The sequence below is a fragment of the Dendropsophus ebraccatus genome, chromosome 8 (assembly GCF_027789765.1).
Source record: "Dendropsophus ebraccatus isolate aDenEbr1 chromosome 8, aDenEbr1.pat, whole genome shotgun sequence".
Taxonomy (NCBI): Eukaryota; Metazoa; Chordata; class Amphibia; order Anura; family Hylidae; genus Dendropsophus; species Dendropsophus ebraccatus.
Window position 1 is genome coordinate 35,118,021 of NC_091461.1, and position 26,392 is coordinate 35,144,412.

At 43.9% G+C, this 26,392-nt stretch overlaps 1 pseudogene; it reads right to left on the reverse strand.

The window, feature by feature from the left end:
* Positions 1-21,375, reverse strand: part of LOC138800003 (alpha-2-macroglobulin-like) — a 38,156-nt pseudogene extending 16,781 nt beyond the window's left edge.
* Positions 21,376-26,392: the final 5,017 nt, after the last annotated feature.

The following is a 26,392-nucleotide window of genomic DNA, read 5'->3' on the forward strand; positions in this document are numbered from 1 at the left end:
CAATATGAGTGTCACAGTTGTTGGCTTGGTGTCTGCCATTAGCTATACATTGCTCTTTGTGATTCCAAATGTCCGTCATACAATAGCATGGCTGCTCTATCAATGTGTTATAATGTAAAAATGTATGAGTGTCACAGTTGTTGGCTTGGTGTCTGCCATTAGCTATACATTGCTCTTTGTGATTCCAAATGTCCGTCATACAATAGCATGGCTGCTCTATCAATGTGTTATAATGTAAAAATGTATGCTGTGTTTGTAGGCTTTACTTACCGATAACAGAGAAGTAAGCGCGAGGAGAACCTTCCACCACTTTTTCTGGAAGCTTCAGTGAAATCTGCTCAGAAATATCATCACCTGAGTATAAGATGTGGTAAAAGTTATGTTCTTTTATATCTTTTACTTTACATATCATATAGCTTTTTATTTCTATTTACCGTATATCACTTTTCATATTGTTATATTTCTTTTATACTACTAAACTCACTATATCACTTTGTATAACTTTACATATAAAACTTTTTATTAACTTTACATATAGCACTTTATATTCCATACCCAATAAGTATAGGAAGAATAAAAAGAAAGAGGAGATGGACCCAAAGAAAAAATAGAAGAATCTGAGAGAGAGAAAACAAAGGCACATGAGAAGTATTTTGATACATAGTAGTAGTACTACTACAATATATTACTCAAACACACCACACGCAAAAAATTGAGTCAAAATACATCCAAAAATCATAAATAATAATAAAGAACTCTATATAAACTCCATAGATCTAGTATAACAAACAAGTCTAAGGCCTTATTCACACGTTATGTAAATTTGTTCGTAATTGCAGAAATTCAGAACCCATTGCTCTTTATTGGGCTATTAATACTATCTGTAGTTTTACGGATCTTCAATCAGTTCCCCCCCCAAAAAAATAGGACATGTCTTAGAGTGGACCATAAATGTGGAAAAAATAACCAATAGAAGTGTTATGTCTGTAACGTCCGCAAAAAATACATACCTCCTTAATTTAAATTTCTCATTTAGCCTTCCCATTTTTGTGGTTCCGCCAAAATAGGGATTGTACTACCGATGGAATACAGGCATATCTTTTGCAGACCACGGATGACGATTGCAGACATAATATACGGTCCAAAAAAATCACTAAACGTGTGGATAAGGCCTAAGGCTATGTTCACAGGACATTGATGCCAGTCATTTTGAGGCAACAAAGGAATGTATTTTCACCTTAAAATGACGGTTCGCCAAAAATACGTCTGAAAACAAATGTAGTGTGAACATATCCTAAATATCATAATAACACAGATAACATCAAGAGTATTAGAACAATTAGCTTGCAACATAGAAACATATTAGTGAAGCTTTCAGTCAAGTAAACAAATGAATAACACACAGTGAAGCACCGGCACATTTCGCCTTTTTGCTTCTTCAGGGGATAGTAAATCAATACTGATTATGCGGTTACCTAAAATTCTATTCACAACATAACAGGTCTGCACCCACAAACAATTTACCTTTTCCACAAATCATAGTGCTCTGGGTTTCTTCTTTTTCCACACCCTCAGGCTGCAAATAATAACAAAACAAAAGAAATAGTTAAAGGAGAAGTCCGGCCAAAATTAATTTTTGATATGTTGTTACTTATGAAAAGTTATACAAATTTCTAATGTACATTAATTATGGGAAATGCACATATACTGCTATTTCCCTTAATTTAGTAGATCAGGAAGTGTTAGAATTCTCTCTGAAGAAGTGACGTCACGACCCAGGGTGTAATTCCTATGGAGTGTCCAGCAGGGGGCGCTCTCTATATAGAAGTCTATGGGACTTTATTGTTTCTATGGGTTTCTATGTAATGTAATGTAATGTTATGTACAGTGTGCTTTATTGAATGAATACATCTATGGAATACTTTGGGGAGCAAGTGTCCCTGCTCCCCAAAGTATTGCATAAATGTATTAATTCAATACATTCGGATATCACAGTAAGCCCGCCGATCCGCCGCATTTCCGCCGATCCGCCGCACGCCGATCCGCTGCATTCCCGCCGATCCGGACCATATACATTGAACTACAGCTCCCATCATCTGCTTCTAGTATGAACAGGTGATGGGAGCTGTAGCTGGGTAATGGATATGACATGCCGCCGGGCGCAGGGGGGAGCCGCTCAGTACACAGGAGCGCTCCCCCCTCCTCCTCCTCCTTCCGGGATAACTTCCGCCTATACCAATGCTGAGTCCCTGCCTGGCCGCCGCTCTCCGCTCTCATATACCGGCTCCCGGCATCAGCGCGGACACCAGGATGCATCGGGAGCCGGTATGTATGGGGGGGAGAGCGGAGAGCGGCGGCCAGGCAGGGACTCAGCATTGGTATAGGCGGAAGTTATCCCGGAAGGAGGAGGAGGAGGGGGGAGCGCTCCTGTGTACTGAGCGGCTCCCCCCTGCGCCCGGCGGCATGTCATATCCATTACCCAGCTACAGCTCCCATCACCTGTTCATACTAGAAGCAGATGATGGGAGCTGTAGTTCAATGTATATGGTCCGGATCGGCGGGAATGCAGCGGATCGGCGTGCGGCGGATCGGCGGAAATGCGGCGGATCGGCGGGCTTACTGTGATATCCGAATGTATTGAATTAATACATTTATGCAATACTTTGGGGAGCAGGGACACTTGCTCCCCAAAGTATTCCATAGATGTATTCATTCAATAAAGCACACTGTACACTACATTACATTACATTACATTAGATAGAAACCCATAGAAACAATAAAGTCCCATAGACTTCTATATAGAGAGCGCCCCCTGCTGGACACTCCATAGGAATTACACCCTGGGTCGTGACGTCACTTCTTCAGAGAGAATTCTAACACTTCCTGATCTACTAAATTAAGGGAATTAGCAGTATATGTGCATTTCCCATAATTAATGTACATTAGAAATTTGTATAACTTTTCATAAGTAACAACATATCAAAAATTAATTTTGGCCGGACTTCTCCTTTAAGTGAATACATTGTTACTTGTAACATAATTTTATGTAAAACATTTTATTCAATTTATCCTGCAGATTGTGTGTTTTTACATTTGTTTGTACACACACACACACACACACACACATACATATTTTTGTTACCACATTTACACTAAACAGTAGGCAAGCGCCACATTTACAGGGACATTCCAGGAAAAGAAGTAAATGTGAATTATCCTTTTTATTATTTATTCATTTATCTTATTATTTGCTTGGTCACTTCTTACCCTGTTCAAAAACAGGGAACACATATAATCTCTCCATCCACCTGCATGTTATAGAACAGATTAGGTTGATAGATAATACCTTAGTCCTTCTGTCGTACTCACCTCAACTAAAATAGATTTGATAACTGTGTCCTTTCTGCCTTGTACCGGATTCACGATCTCATTGCCACAGACACCTCCTCCAGGAAGAGTCTGGGCACTTATTGTAAACTTCACTTCACCTGAAATGCAGAGAACAGAGGTGAGTGATATGGGTTTTTCGACAATTTGTCAGTGTTTTCATCTGTAACCCCAACAACCCATGGAAAAACCACGTCCCGGGAAGCTCCGCTGCCCCCACAGCTACCCCTGTCATCGCGAGTGACGTCACTCATGCTGAGCAGGGAGAGAAGTGGCTGGGGGACTAGAGGAACCATACGGGTGATCATAGCTTTTATTGTTTCAATTACAGATGAAGGGGGTAGTGGTATGATGATGATGAAGGGGCAGGAGGATAATGAAGGGGTAGTAGTATGATGATGGATAGACAGGAGAATGAAGGGATAGAAGTATGATGGTGGAGAGGCAGGAGGATGAAGAAGGGGGTAGTAGTATGATGATGGAGGAGCAGGAGGATGAACGGGGTAGTAGTATAATGGTGGAGGGGCAGGAGCATGAAGGGGTACTAGTATGTAGATGGAGAGGCAGGAGGATGACGGGGGTAGTAGTATGATGATGGAGGGGCAGGAGGATGATAAAGGGGGTAGTAGTATGGTGATGGAGGGGCAGGAGGATGAAGGGGTAGCAGTATGATGTTGGAGGGACAGGAGGATGAAGGAGTAGTAGTATGATGATGGAGGGGCAGGAGGATTAAGGGGTAGTAGTATGATGATGAAGAGGCAGGAGGATGAAGGGGGTAGTAGTATGATGATGGAGGGGCAGGAGGTTGATAAAGGGGGTAGTAGTATGGTGATGGAGGGGCAGGATGATGAAGGGGCAGCAGTATGGTGTTGGAGGGGCAGGAGGATGAAGGGGTAGTAGTATGATGATGAAGAGGCAGGAGGATGAAGGGGGTAGTAGTATGATGATGGAGGGGCAGGAGGATGATAAAGGGGGTAGTAGTATGGTGATGGAGGGGCAGGATGATGAAGGGGTAGCAGTATGGTGTTGGAGGGGCAGGAGGATGAAGGGGTAGTAGTATGATGATGGAGAGGCAGGAAGAGGAAGGGGTAGTAGTATGATGATATGGGGTGCAGCTGCATCATATAGGCACAAACTACCAGTATATATAGCCAGTCGGTAGAGTGCTATCCCTGGCCCACAGCCTGTATACTGCTCTGAGGTGGGGTGTGTCTTTTTGTGTTGTTCTGACTGTAAAATTATAACTGGAAATTTGTGGGGGAAAAACCCACTGGTGACAAGCCACACCCTGCAAACCACACCCACAATAGTCTAGACCCCATTGAGACCACACCCACAATAAGCCACACTCTTTGTTGTCAATGGTAAAGTGTCCCTGGAAAAAAATTTTCAAATGTTGGCAACTATGCAAGCGTAACATATAAGAAAGGAAGAGCACTAACCTAGAGAAGTCAGTGTCACCTCCCAAGATACGGTCACACTGCCATTCGCGTCTATGCAGTAATCTTCATCATCATCCTCATCAGTGCTTAATTTTTTGGCCGTGAACTCACCAGATTTTTCCAAGTTGATGTTTATCTAGGAAAAAAAAGAAAGTAGCACATGGTTAGAGAAGGTTAGAGGGGGTGGGACGTGAGGTTATAAGGCTTTCTTGTCGCTTACACTTATGGTTTGCTTGAGGTAATTGAACACGGTGGCCTTCAGAGTGAACTTCTCGCCCCGGATTGCTGAGTATGGTACTGTAACCTCCAGGAAGAAAGGCTGGAAAGTTACCAGGGAGGTTGGCTGTACAAGGCCAAAGCCATTTTCCTCAGATGTGCAGAACATGCCAACTTGCCACGTAGTGATGGTGTCTGGTACAGTCAGTTTCAGATTAGAATGTCCAATGGAGCTAAAGAAAAATGATGGTAAAGTGTGTTAATCAATATGACACCATCTCTGCAAGGTGCAATGGCATTGCCAATGGACCAGCCTTGCATATTGCATCCATAGACCAACTAAACAGGACTACAAATGGAACTGGGACTTTAGTGTCAGTAAATGGTATAGGAAGGTATCTGAGCTGTTCACTCTAATAAACTAGATTGAAAAATTAAAGAGGACCTGTCACCCGCAGTGACGGGATGACAGGATCCTGACCCCCGTTAGAGCCCCCTATACTCACGTGATCCCACCGGGTCCCGCTTCTGGAGATGGTCAGGTCACGGAGATATCGGCGCCCGAAAGCCCGACGCGCATGCTCCTCAGATGAGTCCAACACTCATAGAGAATGACAGGAGAGTCCAGCGCTCCGTCATTCTCTATGAGCGTTTGGACTCATCTGAGGAGCGCGCGCGCGGGGTTGCAGCGGCTGAGATCTCCCGTGACGTGACCATCTCCAGAAGCGAGACCCGGCGGGATTAGGTGAGTATAGGGGGTTCTAACGGGGGGTCGGGAGCCTGTCACCCCGGCACGGGGGGGGTGACAGGTTCCCTTTAATCACTGTCATTTCAATAAACTTTGGATACATCAGTAGTGAATATAAGAAACTTTGTAATATATCTTATCAGACAAAAAGGCTTCCTTCTACTGTTATCAAGCATATTCTGCACCAAACTCTACTCTGGAAAATCAGTCTAGCAATGACTTTTGTTTACTGAGGGGGGAAGAGGGAGATAGAAGGGGGCGAGTCTGGCAACGCAGTCAGAGAGAGAAAGAAAGACAGCTAAGTGGAAACATGCAGAGCAGAAATGTAGTGAAAAATGCCAAATACAAGATTAGGCCATGTTCACACAACGTTAGTGCCGTATTAATCACGGCTGTTGTTGCACAGGGTATATGCTCTGGCCAGGATCCCTAGCGGCACGTAGAAAACTGACATGTCAGTTTTCTGCGGCCGCTGTTCATTGAATAGCGGCCACAGAAAACCCTGTCAGTTCACACTATGGAGCGAGCGGCTCCGGCCACACGCTCCATAGTGTGCAGTGGGGATTTCTGATGAGGGCGCCACACGGATGCGCCCGCATTAGAACTCAGCAGAGCTAGAGTTAGTACACTTTAAGGCTATGCTCATACCTGTAAAATATAATAAAAATATGTCCTTAATTTCAATTTTATAGTGCGCACCATTGAAGTCAATGGGATATTGGATGGCAATGCACACACAGTATAGAATAACTTTTGTAATTGATTACAATCATCCAGACAAAGAACGTCCTCACTGTTTACCACCTGCTGTTGTAAAACTCGGCTGTTCTTTCTTTTTTTTTTATTTTAATGTGTTCCCACGTCTGATGATCCTGATTGTCAAGATTATGTGTCATTAAAGGACAACTCCAGCCAAAACTTATTTTTAATATGTTAGTTAGACAAACTCCTAATGTAAATTAATAATGGGAAATGCACATATACTGCACGGTGGTGGTGCTACTTTTGGCCGTACTTCTCCTTTAAGCATTATTGTGGCTACTGTACTTACTCAATCTCAATCAAATCCCACAGCCAGGTTTCAGGGAACACTTCCGGCAGTTTCAATAAGTCCACCACTTTCTCCCAAGGAGAATCTTAGGGGCGTTGCCATGCCTGCCATTACTGCATAATATATAATGATATAATACAAATAAATACATATAGAGAGACTAAGATTTTAATCTGGCCTCACAGCTTATGTTACTTTTTTACCTGTAACTTAACATAAGGTTAAATTATCTTTAAAAGAAATAGCAAACTGAAAATAAAAAGACAAAAAAAAAAAGATCCCATTCCCTGTATGAGTGTGCAATATTTTCCTTATTCCCCTGTCTTCTCCGGGACTAGCGACATAAAAGGCAGGGGAGGAAAAAAGATGTAGGAATGCGGCCGCCGTCATGGTGCAAACAAGAAACAGCTAGGCTGGTGCGGTGAGGGGGGCTCGGTCACAACTGGTCAGGGAGCTGGAGACAATACCACAATGACACAAAGTACACAGCTTCCTGTCAGGGGTAAACCCAGCAAAAACATGATGAAGTCAGCACAGTGAGTTATATAGCTTGGGGTGATAAATTTATTTAAAAAATAATTTTCTCATACTGGAGTACCCGTTTTAAAACCTAAAGCCCTGTGCAGCTTACCTGTGGCCCTCATTGGTTGTGGCTCTCTCAGTCTGTCAGCAGCGTGTATGCCTAATTAAAATATTAATACACATAATATATGAATACACGCTATGGATATTGGCCTTGGCTTTGGCCTTGAGTGTAACGCAGTACCTACAGTGTTAAAAATGACCCCAATAGATCCCACTATCACAGGTTTTCTAAATGCAATGCCAAAAATTTGCCCTCATGGAAGGTGTACTTAGCTTTGGGTTCCCAAAATGCATTACTGTGTGTGAAGGACAACGGGGAAACCTTGTGTTCCCCCAGTACTGAGGTTGCGTGTCTATCAAATATACTGACGTAATTGCCTTCATGTTGGGTACTGCCATGTTTGTTGTCAGCCCGTTAATCCTTTGCTTTGGCGGGCCACTTGCATTCCAGCATTACCATGCCCTTTAGGGTGCGGGCATTAAGGGATGCTAGCATTAGCAAAGGCAATCTCCAGAGATAGATAGTCCCGCCCCCAGGGCACCAAACCATTCATGTTTATTCATATGGAATAAAGTTAAGATTTCCTGAAAACGGCAGTGAGGATAAAGGACTTTATCCCCAGCACCCTGTGCACTATGGGAATGCAGCAGCAGGGTAAATAGTTCCAACCTTCTGTTAGTGTCACTGTAAGGACAGTATAGTACAGTAATACCCATAGGCCCATGCACTTACCAACTCAAGATTCTCAATGTCTATAGAGCCCCATCAATGCAGAGACCCAGACCGGACCATCCCTATTAGTTAGGCTGGGTGTATATAACATGTTCCAATGGCATAAGCCATGTTGGTTAAGAATGATTGAAATTTGTTTGACCTCTAAAACCATGTGGCCAATAAAAGGCATCATAGAACCGTGGTAAAATGTGGGTGGTTGTGTCCCATGGACACAATGGGGACATTTATTAAAGGGGGTTGGCCACTTTATAGTAAAATAGGTCAGTACAAAGTATTAGTAAGTGTGCTCAATGTATATACTGACAGCAGCTCCTTGTGTACCTCATAGAGCTAAAATCAGACTCCCCTTTACCAGACTGGGCTGCCCTGCTCTGTTTTGTTTCAGTCCATAAAATGGCCGACATGGAGGAGCATGTGACCATGCCCTGTCCCCTGTGTCCTCCATAGACATATACAGGCTCAATGGTGGACACAGGGGTGGGGCATGGTCACATGCTCCTCCATGTCAGCCATCTTATGGACCAAAACACCAAAGAGCAGGGCAGCACAGCCTGGAGGAGGGGAGTCTGATATTAGCTCTATGAGGTACACAGGGAGCTGCTGTCAGTATATACCGTGAGTACACTCATGTGGCGGTCTTTGGCACCAAGCACCCCAAGCGATCGCTTGGGGCCCCCCGACATCCAGAGGGCCCCCCACGCCCTGCTCTTGTGCTCAAGACCGCTGGACAGGGCCGCTGCCCCGCTCGCTGCTGCCATCTGAACTGTAACTATGAGCACTCATAATAAGCGCTCATAGTTACATACAGCAGCACTGACAGGGCGGGAGACATTGGCTCCCTTCCTGTCAGTCACTCTTGTGGCCACAGGAAGGGTTTTTCCCTGCGGTCACAAGTGGCAGCTTTGTCCTTGTGGTGGCCAGCGCTCCAGTGACATCACGTGAGCATCAGCGCCAGGACAAGGGGAGTGCGGCCTCTTGTGATCGCAGAGAAAACCCTTCCTGCGGCCACAAGAGTGAAGAGAAGAGGAGACGCCCGGACCCAGGTGAGTATAAGTGTTTGTTTTATTGTGTTATATACTATATGGGAGGGGGAGCACACATATTGTTTTGGAACGCGTGTCGAGGGGGGGCCCCCAGACATAACTTCGCTTGGGGCCCCAGAAATGCCAAGACCGCCCCTGAGTACACTTACTAAAACTGTACACTTAGCAATTTTATTATAAAGTGGCCAACCCCTTTACGCCGGACCTTATAAATGTCCCGCATCTCTGGCACTACGGGGATTTATGCAGAGGCGGACTGCCTCTATATAAATCCTGTGCGCTCTGGTGTGCACCGCCGAAAACCTACGCCAGCTGAGGACTGGAGTAGGTTTTCGGCGTATCTTTTTGCGGAGCGGATGGTGAATCGCGGTGACTCTGAGTCCGCGTCCTCCGTCAACTTCACACCCCCTCCCCGCCCCCCCCCCCCCCCCCCCCCCCCCCCACCCCCCGGCGTACCCGTCGGAAAGTGCAGATTTGCGAATATTTTATTCGCAAATCGGCCATATTGCAAATAAAATATTGCGCAAATCGGCAATTTCCACCGAAGACCCCCGGACCGCACGATGATACATGTCCCCCAATGTGTGTTCCTAGCTGTGAGCTGTATAAATAAAAAAATAAATGAAATATTTTATTTTTTTTTTTTTTTTAAATAGATACCACTTTCAGCGTCATCATAAATAATGTATGCCACTCTAGGTGCAGAATCTGCGCAGATGACAGGGATTCTTATCATTGTGTTCGTGGCAACTTTCAGACCCAGGTTCTAAAAAAAAATATGAATATATAAAAATGGGTAAATAAATGTTTTTTTCATGTCTGCCACAGAACAGGAAAACAGGACACAAAAGTAAAAAAAAAAATATATTTAACTGATACAGTTTGTTATAGTGGAACATTATAGTGGGGCACTACATGATGTAGTGGGGGGGATTTATTAAAGGAGAAGTCCCATGAAAATAAAAAATCCTGACTCCCCGTACCCCCGGACTGCCTCCTGTTACGTCATGGTCCGGCTCCTGGTGTTGGTGTCCTGTCCCAGTCACTGATTGGGTTGAGCAGACAGTGCTGGGTACGTGACGTTACAGCAGCAGAAGCTGCAGGAGGCCGGGGCTGTCTGAGATTGGTAAGGCAGGTAAGGTAAACTGTCTAGTCTAAGTTTAGGTAGGACCCCCTTTTTGGGGGAGTTTTTTTTGCACAGAACGAAGGATAAGCTTAGACTATGCCCTTAGGGATAGACGAGCATATGGCACAGTGGGCTTATGTCCCGCTGATCCTGACATGGGCATTCATAAAACAGTCAAGAAGTGGTGACAAACCCTCTTTAAATGGTACCCAGGTATACAATGTTGTAAAAGGCTGTAAAAAACCATAATTAGTACTGACCTTAAGATGGTATAGGTGTCAGTGTCCCAGGTAGGAGCGGATGGTTTATAATACACTCCATTCATAAAGATAGGTTTCAACTTTAAGCAAGGATCCTCCCGTTCCTCTTCTAAGTAGTTTCCATCATGAACATAGCCAGACAGACTCGTAACTGGCAGCAGATCATATACCTGGATAATAAGACAAAAGTCCAGAACACATTTGATGGAAGACTTGTAAGAAATCAGTTGAATGTATTTCGAACAGTCATTTTCGTACCGACTTTGCTGACAGCTCAGCCTCGGGTTTCAGCAATGAAACACTGATATCAACGGCTCGCAATGCACAAAGAGAGTTCGGCAGAGCGAAGAGGGTGAGATCGACCTGAGATCCGGGAAGAGCCTCGCTGGCAGAGAAGGAAAGCTTCACCTGATAAAAAACAAGATAACAAACAGCTAGGCCGCATGCACATGTGCACTATAGCTCACTATGAGCTCACCAGGCAGTTTAATGAAAAAAACACAATAAACAGGCCTAAATTGGTGCATGGCTTTTTTATTAGCTTAAAGACCTCTGCGCCTTCTGAGCTCTCTAACATTGTTACTTTCCCATTGGTGGAGCCATAAAAAGGCTTATTTTTTGAAGGACAAAAGGATTTACTGCAAGAATAGAAGATCATTTATAATCCAGCTAATAATAGGCTAAGTTCTAACTACAGGAACATAGCTGGGAAAGGCATCCGTCTTGTTATAATCACAGTCGGGAACAATGACCATGATTGTTATTGTACCGAGATGGACAATTTCCCTGCTATGTTCCCGTAGAACATAGCCATAGGCTGTAACACTGGATCTCTAGTGGAATACTGTACATAAGCAATGCTTACTAAACCTTTAATGCAAAACAGCACCATCCCTGTCCTCAGGTTGTATGTGGCATTACATTCACTTCAATGAAACTAAACTACGCACCCAAACTGTCAACAGGAGAAGTGCTGTTTCTGGAAGAAAGCGGTCAAGTTTTTGTAAGACTGGACAATTATATGATAAGTGATCGCTCATCTTACCTTGTTTGTAAAACACTTCTGTACTTTGAATTCGACACTATCCGCAATAACCTCACCACTTTCCAGCACAAGGTATACCAGCACTTTACCCAAGGGGGCAGTGTTGACATTAATAGGAAGAGTAAATGTGAATTGTCCGAGCGAATCTGTAGTAAATAAGACAATATATGACTATAAGTACCACACTTCAGATAGTTGTCAGCCAAAGAGATGAGGCGGATTTACAATTAAGTAAGGGTTTATGAAATCCCAAATGCTCGGAATTTGCCTCCCAGGGACTGGAGAAGATGAATGCAGGGTAACCCTGTATCCCACTAACCTCGTATTCTTTCTGTCATCAGCATATAGCCCTCAGGATTGGGTCCACATCCCAGCCCCCATGAATTTACATTTTTGGCATATCTTTTCTTCTAAGACCCATAATGTTTTTCCTTTTTCCACTGACAGAACCATATGGGGGCAATTTTTTGGCGGGACAAGTTGTACTTTCACTGTAACCCAAAGCCCGGCCTCCCTCACCCGACCCTTGCCGTAACTCTATGTCATGTATTGGGAAGGGGTTAGAAAGCAGAGACTTTTTGACTATATGTGCACAAGGAAAGTGTGCAAATATTTCCATCACAGTTTTTCACTTTTTTGGTAAAAAATACTGACCAAAATTAACTCTGTACTGTATGTGAACATTGCAAGTGTCAATACAGTCATAGTGGAATCTTACATTTGTATAGATTACTGTAGTGTACCTTGGTTTGAAGTTATTTTCACCTCATGCGTTCCAAAGTCGATAATCCCTCCTTTGCCATCACCTGTGTACAGCAAATATAACTTGAATGTAGCAAAAAAAGGTGGGGTCTTAGCACTTTACTTATTTGGAGCAGACCCTATTCACTAGAAAGGGAGTGTTTTCTATGCATGCTCTGTGACCTGTGCAGAGGCCATTCTACAGGAGAGGAGGCTGATCTCTAAGCTTCAGCTCTAGTAAATGTCCATGATGATAAGGAGGAAACTTTTAGAAATTGATCTGTACAGAATAGTAAGTATCAGCTTAGTTTTATGCTTAGTGGTAAGATTGGAAAATGCAATGAAAAATTAAAAAAAAACATAAAACTTGATTAGGATAATGGACTAATAACTTATAATATCCTAAAATTATGTCTACACCTCACCCCACTTTAACCATTTATAGATGGATAAACACCTACCAGATGGTGGAACACAACGCCAGATACGTTTCCGACCCCTTCTGGAGTTAAAGCATAGAATACTGTAAATGTCTCATCTTTTTCACAGGTTAGAGTCCTGAATATGGGCTGGATCTTTATATAGCTCTTAGTCCGGGAGTAGAAATGTTGTATGGACTGTGAATCGTCCTCATAGACCGGAAACAATGTGGAATGACTGTAGCACCTATCTGAACTCTTGTATTGGGCCTATGTGAATTCAGTAAAATATGGACAAAATATAAATCTTTAGATTATCTTTTTTTTTTAATAATAGGATGTATTTAAAATGCTGGCAGATATTTTTTTGTCAGCTACTTCTTACCCTTAGACTTATAGATGATGAATGAAATCCTTGGTGTCGATAGGAAAAATCTGCTGTCCCATCAGGTCCAGTAGTATAGGTGAAGTTTTTGCCATCGTGATTTACAAAAAGTGTGACATTCTCATTCGGAATTGGTTTGCTGGAGGCATCTTCTAGGAAAATCTGCACAAATATATGAGAAGACCAATAGATAACACTGTAGCATTGGTACATATGCACATTCCTCCAGTTGTGGCCGGAATCTCACCTGTCCATAGAAGGGAATGCCCTTCTTAAAGTGGGAATCCAAACTGTCGTAATGATACTTTAGCAATAGTCTTTTTGATCTCTGATTTTCCTTCTCCCGTAAGAACAACTCCTACAGAAACAGTAATGCTTTACATACCTGTTGCGTGTCCACCATTTCATTACTTTATGCTATCTATGCTCTGTTTTCTCTCACCTGTTCCTTCTTCAGTTAATTTCGCAGTTGCAATGAGTTTCATCTCATATCCAGAACGTTTCATCTGGAAAAGTTTGGTCTTTACCACTTGTGAGTAACATCCATTTTTGTCAGTCTGCAAAAAAGATCAAAACGTAACAGTTGGTAGGTTGGAATTTCCAATAGTCTATATGTACTGTCAGGGCGAGTTCATGAGCCAAAAGCGAAAACTGAAGTGCCCCCTTCCCCTTTGGAAATCATAATATATGAGTGGAGAAAACTTGCAGCTTAGGGCTATGTTCACACAACATATTTTTTCGTATTGCAATCGGCAACAACGGCCGTAGTTAATCCGAAAAAATACGTTGGCTTGCTGTCTATGGGGTCCCGGCCGGAGCGTATACACATTGTATAGGTTCCGGCCCGGACCCCTAGCGGCGCTGCAAACAATTGACATGTCAGTTTTTTGCGGCCGCTATCAATGAATAGCGGACGCAAAAAGCTCTGTTAATGCACACTATGGAGGCGAGCGGCTGTGGCCGCAAGCTTCATGGTGTGCCGTGGTGAGTTCTGATGCGGGCACCGCATCAGAACTCTGCAGGCTGAAAGATCTGCAGTACCGGCCGGGATGATCTTTTCAGAGTCTGTATACCCGGCTGAGTCACAGAACAGCTGGTCTCTTACGCCATGTTGAACATGGCCTGAACTGTACCAGCAAAGTGCCCTGTATACCTCTATATTATAGTCATTCAGTTACCAATTACTGCCATTCTAGTAGACGATGCTAGATAATATAGTATTGTTTACAGCCACTCCATGAGACCACCTCTCAGGGACTCTGCAGTCTACCGCCTGAGGCAAGATACAGCCTGATACAGATAGGTGAAAAGTATACCCCTTGGAATTTAGAGTAGCAGGAGGCACATATGCTGTACCTGCCCTATTGTCATGTCCATGCCTATTCAGACCTCAGCACAGTCCTCTGCTCGTAGAATACAGCTAAGAAAGCAATTTTAGCCTTGATTCAGTGGTTGAATTCTATATTTCATTTTCACCAATCTGCTGTTATTTCAGTACTTGCTGTATGGTGTTTCCACCACATCTGTCTGGGATTCTGCTAGCCTTGTCCTGGACTGCATAAAATTTAGTCTGAGTGATGATGGACAGTTGTCTTCGACACTCATCCCTTTCCTTGTCAGTCTGTATAGCTGGTCCAATGATGCTCTAGACCAGGACCTGACATCCCCCAAACTGTCCTTTACCCCAGACTCCATTGCTTGCTATTAGTCTCAGTTTGAGTGTGCTAACATTTCCTCCTGTCTATCATATCTTGTTTATCCTGACCCTCTGCTACGGCTATTTTATTATTCTTGTAGTTTTGACTTTGTACTTTGCTCACTGATTGGTTCTGACTCTTGGCTTCTTTATTGGCTTGTTAGTTTGTTTTGTCTACATTTTATGTATTCAATGTGTCATAGGAAGGGTCATTTGCCAAGTTGTCCGCTACCCACTTAGGGTAGCTGAGGCAAGCAAGTAGGGACAGCTGGGTGGGCCAAAGATTAGGGCTCACTTGTCTGCCCCCTTTCTCCCAGGTTTCCAGCAGCAGCTATTGGCATAACACCTATATTCTAAGACACTCACTTGATGGGAAAGTCTTCACATACACTTCTCTCTTCCATGGGACATGAGGAATAAGCGTCTGAGAACTTTCTGCAGACTTGGCCATCGATTTTCCTATAACTGGTTTGCCATAGGTGTACCTGATAAAAAAAGACATATCTTCAATTCTGCCTTCAATTATATACATTGTTGACATTAGCGATAGCAAAGGATGGGATGAGATATAACAAGTCTTAAACTGCTGCTAGTCTACCTTCACCCCTTCTCTGCTACCAGGACATTATCAAACCAGCTTTGAGCAGAATAGATTGGATGCAACATGTCTGAGACAATGGGTAGAAGGAGTAGGTGACTACTTAAGTGACACTGTCACCCCCTATTTGCATTTTGACTGCTCTCCACAGGTGTAAAGGGTAAATGTTACAGCTTTCATTACTTATTTTATATCACACCTCATGGTGCTTGTTCTGGTAAAAAGTCGTTTTTATCACCTGTGGATTGGTATATGTGAGCGGGGCAGCCTTTGTGCCACATCGCTCCACCCCTACCGCCCCTATCGTGACGTCATCGACACATAGGCCCTGCCCACTCAACAGCCATTGGAAGGGCCAGCCTAAGCTCTAGGCCCCACCCCCTAGATTGTACCATACCAATGGCTGCTGAGGGGGCGGGGTCTATGCAGCGATGACGTCCCAGATGGGGGTGGTGCTAGGTGGTGCTAGGGGCGGGCAATGTGGCACAAAGTCGGCGAGGCCCCGCCCACATATACCAATCCACAGGTGATTAAAAACAACTTTTTAACAGAACAAGCATCATGAGGTGTAATATAAAATAAGTAATGAAAGCTGTAACATTTAACATGAAACATTTAACATTTAACATGTAACATGAAAGCTGTAACCTTTACACCTGTGGAGAGCAGTCAAAATGCAAATAGGGGGTGACAGTGTCACTTTAAGGTGTCATTGAGGCAAGGTTCCCAATTTAACATAAAAAATTGTAATAATAATATTTATTTGTATAGCGCTAACAGCCCTTATGATAATGCTAAAGGTGCGTGGAAGCAATTATGAGATTTTTGCTATATGCCCACATCAAATCTTCCAGTGGTCATAACTTAAAGCGAATGTACAACTTGTACATCGCTTTGCGTTTTTTTACTGCAGTACCGGCCGGGATGATCTTTAATTAGACCCGGACGGGTCACGGAACAGCCGGTCTCATACAGCGTGTGAACATAGCCTAAGTGTGTAATACTAGCCTGCATCTGTAAGAAACCATAGTAAATATGTTTACAGTGAAAATGCTGTCAGATATGACTATGTTACAGGCTTACATACTTGCCACATACTGTCACTTCAACTTCTTCTTCTAGAATGGTAATAACTGAGGGGATTGTCACCTTCACCTCATATTTGGGTAGCACTGCAAATATAGTAAATCAAATATTATAGCGAGCAATTTTCTATGGTCGGATCTAATGCTGTAAAGCTGGTAATAACAACTAAGGTTTAAGGCTTGCACTAAAGTCAGTTAAACTATACTTATCTATTAAATTTTTACTGCACCCAGCAGCACAGCTCCAGTTCTCCCTCCAGGTTTAATCAATGGAGAAGCTACCATGGAGGAAGACCATGCAGCTGCTATGGGGCCTAAGCAACAGGGGTGGGGTCCCTGGCAGAGTGTGGTCTGCCTCAATGGTACGACGGCTCCAGTGCAGCAGTGCAATCACCCCCAGCTTCCCCCCTGCCCAGTCACCCCCAGCTGTTTTCTTGTCCCAGTCACCCCAGCTTCCCCAGATTTAATTTTACCCCCCTCCCCCAAGTGCCCCTGCTCCAGTTGCCCCTTCTTCTTTGTGATGCACTGCCAGAGGTTGTCTGGGAGGGGAATTTTTTTGCTATTAATTAATTAATCCTAGCTTCGCCCCTGGGTTTAATTACATGGCTAAACCGATGACATGCCTGTATACCCACATCACAACTTGCCTTGTATTGTATACTGCTGATACCAGTGATGCCGCAGTGATGCGGGTATATGGGCACCTTAATGCTGCCGCCATGTAAAAAAATCTGTTGGGAGGGCAGAGCATTAAATCACAGTATAAATGTATCCTTACAGAAGATAGGTGTACTCGCTTTACTCAGCAGTCCTATAGACTTTAACCCTTCACATCAGCAATACGTAGATATACATTACTGCTGCAAATACCCTGTGCAGTAGGAATGTATATCTACGTTCCTGACTGAGGGGTTGTAGATGTGTGCGGGACCACTGCAGTGAGAGCAGTCCTGCACACATCAGTGTCTGGGGACCCCAGCATGATGACCGGCAGTTGTGATCCTGCAGCTGCCTGTTATTAACCCCTTAAACGCTGTGATCTATAGCTATCCCGACATTTAAGGTTCTCAGTGACAGGACAAGCTCCTGCCACTGAGTGATCGGGACCCCCCCCCCAGCCATGCTGCAGAGGTCCCAATTGCTGGTACCGATGGGTAGGGGTTAAGTCACTTACCTCCGTCCTGTCGGATCAGCGTTCTATGTATAAAGTCTGGCAGTCTCTATGCACAGATTGACAATAACACTGATCTATGCTATGCTATGGCATAGCATAGCTCAGTACATGAAAAAGTGTTTAGAAAAGTGTAATATAAAAAAGTTTTTTTAAAGTATAAAAAAAAACTTATAACCAGGGGGTTAAAAGTTCAATTTACCTCCTTGCCCATTATAAAAATAAAAATATATTTTTTAAATAAATAAACCTGTTATATATCGTAGCTTGTGGAATTCTCCGATCTATTAAAATATAACATTATTAGAATAAATTAATAAAAAAGCTATCAAAAATTTTCTGTCACACAGTTATGATATTTATAAAAACTAGAGATAATTTTGCAAAAAAATGACACCCCAGCCAGCCCTGTAGGTGCAAAAATAAAAGCGCTATGGCTCTTAGAAGGGGGGAAGGAACATTGCATAGATTTGACCCGGACATCCATGCATCAATGGGCTCAGTCTTGAAGGGGTTAAATTAACTGTTTGACTACTGCGTCCTTCAAACAGGGCACTTAGAACCCCCATTGTATTCATGTTCTGATGCATTAATAATATAAGAAATATACCATATTCCTCCACAGTAAAGCTTTGTTCGATCTGTGAGCCCTTTCCCCTTTGAGCGACCAGTTTATATGTCCCCAATCGAGGCTCAGAGGTTAGAAGAAAAGACTCTTGTGCAATTCCTTTCTTTGTCTCCACATCCAGCCATTGGACTATACGATTTCTTTGAGGATCCTAAAAAAAAAGAGATGCCGTTTTAGGCTATGTTCACACAGTGTATAAACAACGGCCATTGTTTGACATATTACCATATCGGCCGCAGGAGCATCATCTATTTTATTTGTATTGTGAGCACATTTGGGTGTGCCTGCACTTCATTTAACCATTGAAGTCCATGCAATGAACAGTGCGGCTGTCAGAGCGGCCATACGTTGTGTGGACAAGCAGGAACAATGGCCTTAAAATAATGTACTGCATTGAACTCTATGGGAAACAGTGGCCATTGTTCGCACACTGTATTGAGCAATGGCCGTTGTTCCCTACAGTCACACATAATTGACATGTCAATTATTTGCGTCCGCTAATGCAGGAACAAAGGTTATTGTTCAATACAGTGTGTGAACCACGGCCGCTGTTCCCCATAGAGTTCAATGCAGTACAGTATTTTAAGGCAAAAACAGCTGTTGTTTCAATCACCAACAACGGCAGTTCTGGTCTTGGTTTTTTTTTTTTTTTTACAATAGAAGAAGGCAGCAAATGGATCTATCTCCTATCTATCTATCTATCTATCTATCTATCTATCTATCTATCTATCTCCTATCTATCTATCTATCTATCTATCTATCTATCTATCTATCTATTTATCTATCTATTATTTATCTATCTATCTATTTATCTATCTATTATCTATCTATTATCTATCTATTTATCTATCTATTATCTATCTATCTATCTATCTATCTATCTATCTATCTATCTCCTATCTATCTATCTATCTCCTATCTATCTATCTATCTATCTATCTATCTATCTATCTATCTATCTATCTCCTATCTATCTATCTATCTCCTATCTATCTATCTATCTATCTATCTCCTATCTATCTATCTATCTATCTATCTATCTCCTATCTATCTATCTATCTATCTATCTATCTATCTATCTATCTATCTATCCCCTATCTATCTATCTATCTATCTATCTATCTATCTATCTCCTATCTATCTATCTATCTCCTATCTATCTATCTATCTATCTATCTATCTCCTATCTCCTATCTATCTATCTATCTATCTATCTATCTATCTATCTATCTCCTATCTATCTATCTATCTATCTATCTATCTATCTATCTATCTATCTCCTATCTATCTATCTATCTATCTATCTATCTATCTATCTATCTATCTATCTATCTATCATCACACTACCTACCAACCAAACTACCTAAGTATTTCTCTATCTTCTTTTTATCTATATATCTATATTACATTTATTGATCATTACACTATCTTTTCATCTATCTATTAGAAAGTAATAACATGAATGTAATAATTATAAACTTCTTACCTCGACATAAATCACAGGGAACTGAAAGAGAAAGCAGGAAACACATTAAACGCTTTTTTTTAAAAAACATTTTAGTTCATATTATTATTATTATTTTTTATCATTAGCAATAATATTTTATTTATTAGCAATAATCCTGCAATGCAATATCTACTTACAAGCAGGCATATAACATGACATTGAAGCGATTTCTAAATGATGTTTTCAGTTGCTCATGTGTTGTGATGAATAATTCTGTATTCAGTGTCTGATTGATCATCTGATACATGACCTACATGATTGCTTTTGCTGTATTTGGAGCAATTTTGCATTGATAATCAATGAGCCATCATTATTTATATTATTTTATATTATATTATTTATAAAGGATCTGAGAACGATCAGTTTGTGGTTAGACTGGCGATCTTCTACATACCTTCTCATGTACTGCATGAAATGTTTCATCCAAGGCAGCAATACGGTACTGGACTATATAAAAAGAGATGTATAAATACACAATCAATACACAGTCAATACACAGTTATTGATCGCAGCATTAGAACACTTAAATGAGCAGAAAGTGACCTCAGCTGCCTGGTATGAAGCAAGCTCAGCTCCCTAGCCTGCTCCAAACTCACCTGATGTCTGTCTGCTGTACAGTTGGGCATAAATGGGAAAAAAGATTAATCAGGAGCTTTGGGGCCTTTTACAACATGATCATAAATGATAGACATTCATTTTAAGGGGTTTCTCCAGCAAATAAAATTTGTAATTTACTTAATTTAAGTCTTTCAGTACTTATCAGCTGCTGTATGTCCTGTGCTGACACCTCTGTGACTGGGAACTGTTCAGAGCAGTAGCAAATCCCCATAGACAACCTCTACCACTCTGAACAGTTCCTGACATGGACAGAGGTGGCAGCAGAGAGCACTGTGTCAGACTGGAAAGAATACGCCACTTCATGCAGGGCATACAGCAGCTGATAAGTATGGGAAGACAAGATTTTTAAATACAAGTCAATTACAAATCTACGTAACTTTCTGGCACCAGTTGATTTAAAAGAAACAAAATGCCACTGGAGTACCCCTTTTAAGTTTAATAGAATGCTATTAAGACATTCTTTGTTGTATCTGCATATTTACGATTATACCTCCACATGACTTCTCACCCAGCATGTCCAAGTGCCAATGTTACAGTATTAAAGGGCTGTCCAGAGAAATAAGTATAATATAATCATACTAACATAACAAATCTTTCCCTATTTGAAACCTGCTTTCCTGATCTCGACAGCCCTACTTCTGTATTGGTCCTGACACTAGTATAGGAGCTTTCTCCCTCTGAGTATTGGGGCATGATCATGGACGTGCCTGAACAGGGCTGCCAGCCTCAATTTAAAGTCAGGCGATTAAACATTTTTTAAATGGAAGTGGGCAGGGGGAAAATAACAAACAATCACAGCTCACCTCTCCCCATGCCTCTCCAGCACTGGATTTCCGCTCCAGGACCCCTCCCGCCAGGCTCCAGGATCTCCTTCACAGCTGACATCATGACCCGGTTGATGGACAGCCTGCTTGACCAGTCAAAGACTGGGGCGAGACGCGGCTGCAGTCACTGATTGGCTGAGCTGGCAATCCATCAACTGGGTCATGCATTTCCCCCCGAGTCGTGATGTCATTAGAACTCAGGGGAATCCCACGTGACAGACAGGGGGCAGACAGGGGGTGGGGTAAGCAATGATTGTTTATTACATTCCCCCTGCTGGCTGCCAATTTTTAATAATCGCTGGACTTTTTCTTCAGTAGTTAAAGTGACTCTGTACCCACAATCTGTCCCCCCCAAACCACTTGTACCTTCGGATAGCTGCTTTTAATCCAAGATCTGTCCTGGAGTCCGTTTGGCAGGTGATGCAGTTATTGTCCTAAAATACAACTTTTAAACTTGCTGCACAGTGCCCAACGGCTGTGGCCTAGAGTATCTGTGTGCGATGCCCTGGCCCTGGGGGCCACTTCCGCAGTGCTGGTGTTATGAGCGGGCAATGACCGGGGCAGCTGCAGGGGTTATACTTGTCACGGTATAGGCCTGAGGGCGGCACAGCTGTAGGGCCGGTCTGTGGAATCTGCGGGTGATGATGGGCATGCGATTCTTCGCTGCACTTAGTCAGGGCACCAGTTAGTGGACACCAATGCCAGGGTTCAGTAACAGCGTTTTATTATAGATGAGGTAACTAGTAGCAACAGTTCTGTCCGGATGCAACCGGGTATATAGCAGGCTTTGACAAATAAGGCAGGAGTGGTGCTGCATAGGCTGTGAGAATACGTGCCGGATGATGGGAGTAGGAGTATGAGAGAAATAGCGGTGCTGGGTGGATTAGCTTGAGAATAATACTTGCTGTGAATCCTTGTAGCGATGAGGAGAGATAACGGAATGACACCCAGATGAGAGAGAAGAATCCGGTCACTTGAGCAGGCGGATACAGCCGAAGACTGGTATATAGCAGCAGACTTAGTCACTCTTCTGTGGGAGAGGATAGAACCACACAACCTCCTTGCTTGGAAGCAGGGGAAGACTAACTTGTCAGCAGGAAGTGGGAGGTCACATGGTTGCTCCTGGCCAGAGCTAGTCGGCCATTGGAGGAACCATGGTTACAGGTCACGTGATCAACAGCCTTGCATACCACTGTACACTGTAATACACAGGAACATGAGAGAATACACATGAAAATGCACAATACCAGAGAATACTAGGGGAAAACAGCAGCAGTTGCAGTGCAAACCCTTACCAGAACAGGCATTGACACAGCAATAGAAATGGCATAATAGGAGTAGTAGTCTGCATGTTCTGGGACACTGCATACCTCCCTAGCAAATTTGAGCCGACCTCGGCGAATCTAGAAGGCAGCAAACATGAATAGACTGGACAATCAAACAACAGGAATGAATGATGAGAGTGAGTGTGATGAGGTGTGTGTTTCCCACGCCCAAGGCACAGGTGAGAAGAGAGAGAGGATGAGAAACCCTAGTGGCAGGACTTCACCTAGGGGTGCCTAACGTACTCTGGCGACCAGGTAGCTAGTGCGTGAACCATCTGACGTGTAAGCCAGGACAACTTAACTGCTGGCGGGTGACCCTCCATATTCCAGCCAGTTAGACAGTAGGTTTTCTGTTAATGTGTTACCCTACTGGAAAAGAGAACGTGAAGACTGTGTACTACCTTGGCGTGTCTGAGTAGTGTCTTGGATACCTGGAAGAGAAAAGAACAAAATAATAAAAGCAAACATACATGGGGAGCTCCCTTTCATACCACTCAATCACACACACAAGCACTCCACAGGCCAAACACACGAAAAGGTATCCAGGGTGCGATATGTATGGACAAGTGTGAAGGTTAGGTATGACTATGTGATAACTACTGTGTTGGGACAAGACAGAGGCGAACAAATGCTGGAAACAAAAGGAAAGGAAACACAACAGACAACAAATACTGCGAGGTCTTGAGGAGAATTGGCTCACATGAATCTGAATGAAAATCTGAGAAAAATCTGAATGAAAATCTGAACGAAAATCTGAGAAAAATCTGAACGAAAATCTGAGAAAAATCTGAATACGAACTGGCTCAACTAAATCTTTCCAGCTATGGATATAATAATAATACACAATAATGAGACTGGATGAGACAATACACTCCTACATAAACTGGACTTTCTCTGAGGTATATGTAAACTGACTTCTCTTACTCAGAGGAGGAGCTATCTGTCTTAGACACTGGAAAATATACTGTTTTACAAAAGAGGCGCTCTACTCTGAGGCAATCTAAATAACCTTTGCTTACTCAGAGGAGGAAATACAATGACTCCGATAACACTGGAATGCAATAGTAGAAAAAATGCAATAATGAAATAAGTGCAATAATACCTGTGTGGAAACACACAATCACAGGAAAGTGCATTAGGAAGGAATGGGTTAAGTGTCTCTGTGAGGTAGAGTCTCTTTTAGGCAATTAGACATCGTCCATGTAAAAGGCTCTGGGACAGGCACTAGAGAACTTTTTGTTATTGTAAGTGTCCATCAGCTCATGGCTGGTTAGTACAGGGAACTTGGTCAGGAGGACCAGGCACAAACCTTGAACGTTGCATACACTAAATGGTGAAACAGCACACAAAAAAAAAACACAGTCATAGAACTCAGCCCTTGAAGAGAACACCTAATAGAGGTGTCCTGGAGGGCCCCAAGTGGCACCCCTCTTCTTCTCCAGGGGTAATACCGGGAGGAAGCCGGAGCAGGAGCCTCATCTGCTGCGGTGGTGACCACGAGGCTAGGGGTCACGGTGGTCACAGGAGAGACAGTAGGGGCTACTGTGGTCACAGGAGAGACAGTAGGGGCCACATGGTAGGTAGCGGTGGTGGTCGCAGCTTTAGCCACGGCAGTGGTAGGGGAAGTCACCGTAGTAGCCATGGTGATGGGGGCTTTAGCCACTGGAGGTAGCAAGGTTAGGGCCTGCTTGATCTCATCCGCCAACTTCTTGATAACCGGGTCGTCCCCCAAACACCCACTGAGGCAGGGATGGTGACTCGGGCCCGGGGAGCCTCCAGGGACTGGCGTAGCAGGTGGCCTTAAAGTTATCCCCCTGGCTAGAGGCAGGAGAGAAGAGGGGCCCGGAACCCCGGTACTCACGGATCCATCGTTTTCTGGCGAGGTCGATCCTCCTGTGGAGAAGGCAACCTCGGGAGTGCTGGAGCAACGAGATCCCGGTGAGACGCTGGCGATGGAGACAGGCTCTTCCTCCGGACCGTTGGAGACTGGTGTAGAGCCCCAACTGATATCGCTGTCGGAGGGTGGCGGCATTAGCAGGCACGCAGGATTGAGCAAAGGCAGACTCTCAGGCAGTGTAGGCATCACAAGCGCTGGGGCTGCAGGCAGGTGCTCTTCATAGGCCGCCATCTTGCGTTCCACTGGCCGGAACTTGTAGCAGGAAGGGGAGGAGCGCCAGGCTGGAGGATCAGGCTCCAAAGTCTGCCCAGCAACAATGACGTCAGTGGAAGCGGCCGGCCAATCAGGAGAGACACAGTCATTATCAATGGCGCCAAGCAATTCCCGCTTCTCGGCCGCATGGCAGTTAACCCCCTCGTCACTGGGGGATGGCGTAGGTAGAAATAACAGCAAGAAGCGGCCATTTTGTGTACAGTCCCAGCCATGCAGCGACTCAGTTATCAGAACTCCCATGGCAATTTTAGCACAGTCTCTGGAGACGATATTAAACTGTAGATCTGGTACACCGCGTGGCGGGTAGATCCTGTTCGTGACGCCAAATGCGATGCCCTGGCCCCTGGGGGCCACTTCCGCAGTGCTGGTGTTATGAGCGGGCAATGACCGGGGCAGCTGCAGGGGTTATACTTGTCACGGTATAGGCCTGAGGGCGGCACAGCTGTAGGGCCGGTCTGTGGAATCTGCGGGTGATGATGGGCATGCGATTCTTCGCTGCACTTAGTCAGGGCACCAGTTAGTGGACACCAATGCCAGGGTTCAGTAACAGCGGTTTTATTATAGATGAGGTAACTAGTAGCAACAGTTCTGTCCGGATGCAACCGGGTATATAGCAGGCTTTGACAAATAAGGCAGGAGTGGTGCTGCATAGGCTGTGAGAATACGTGCCGGATGATGGGAGTAGGAGTATGAGAGAAATAGCGGTGCTGGGTGGATTAGCTTGAGAATAATACTTGCTGTGAATCCTTGTAGCGATGAGGAGAGATAACGGAATGACACCCAGATGAGAGAGAAGAATCCGGTCACTTGAGCAGGCGGATACAGCCGAAGACTGGTATATAGCAGCACTTAGTCACTCTTCTGTGGGAGAGGATAGAACCACACAACCTCCTTGCTTGGAAGCAGGGGGAAGACTAACTTGTCAGCAGGAAGTGGGAGGTCACATGGTTGCTCCTGGCCAGAGCTAGTCGGCCATTGGAGGAACCATGGTTACAGGTCACGTGATCAACAGCCTTGCATACCACTGTACACTGTAATACACAGGAACACATGAGAATACACATGAAAATGCACAATACCAGAGAATACTAGGGGAAAACCAGCAGCAGTTGCAGTGCAAACCCTTACCAGAACAGGCATTGACACAGCAATAGAAATGGCCATAATAGGAGTAGTAGTCTGCATGTTCTGGGACACTGCATGTGCTTTAACCTTGCACCACCCCTCCGTCCCTCCTCCCCACCCTCTTCATCATTAGGAATGCCACTTGCAGGATTTTTTTTTACTATTCTGCAGTGAACACTTCACAGGTGCGTTAATGATCCAGCCATTTGCCATGCTCACACAGCTGATGAATAGGAGACAATCTGCCTGGAGCATTCCTAATGATGAGGAGGGCAGGGAGGAGGGAAAAGAGGGTGTGCCAGCCTAATGCACAGACACACTAGGCCACACCAGTTGGCATAGGGCTGCAAGTTTAAAAGTTGTTTTTTAGTACAATGACTGCATCAACCTATTCGAGCGGAACCAGGACAGGACTTAGATTAAAAGCAGCTATCTGAAGGTTCAAGAGTTTGAGGTGGGCA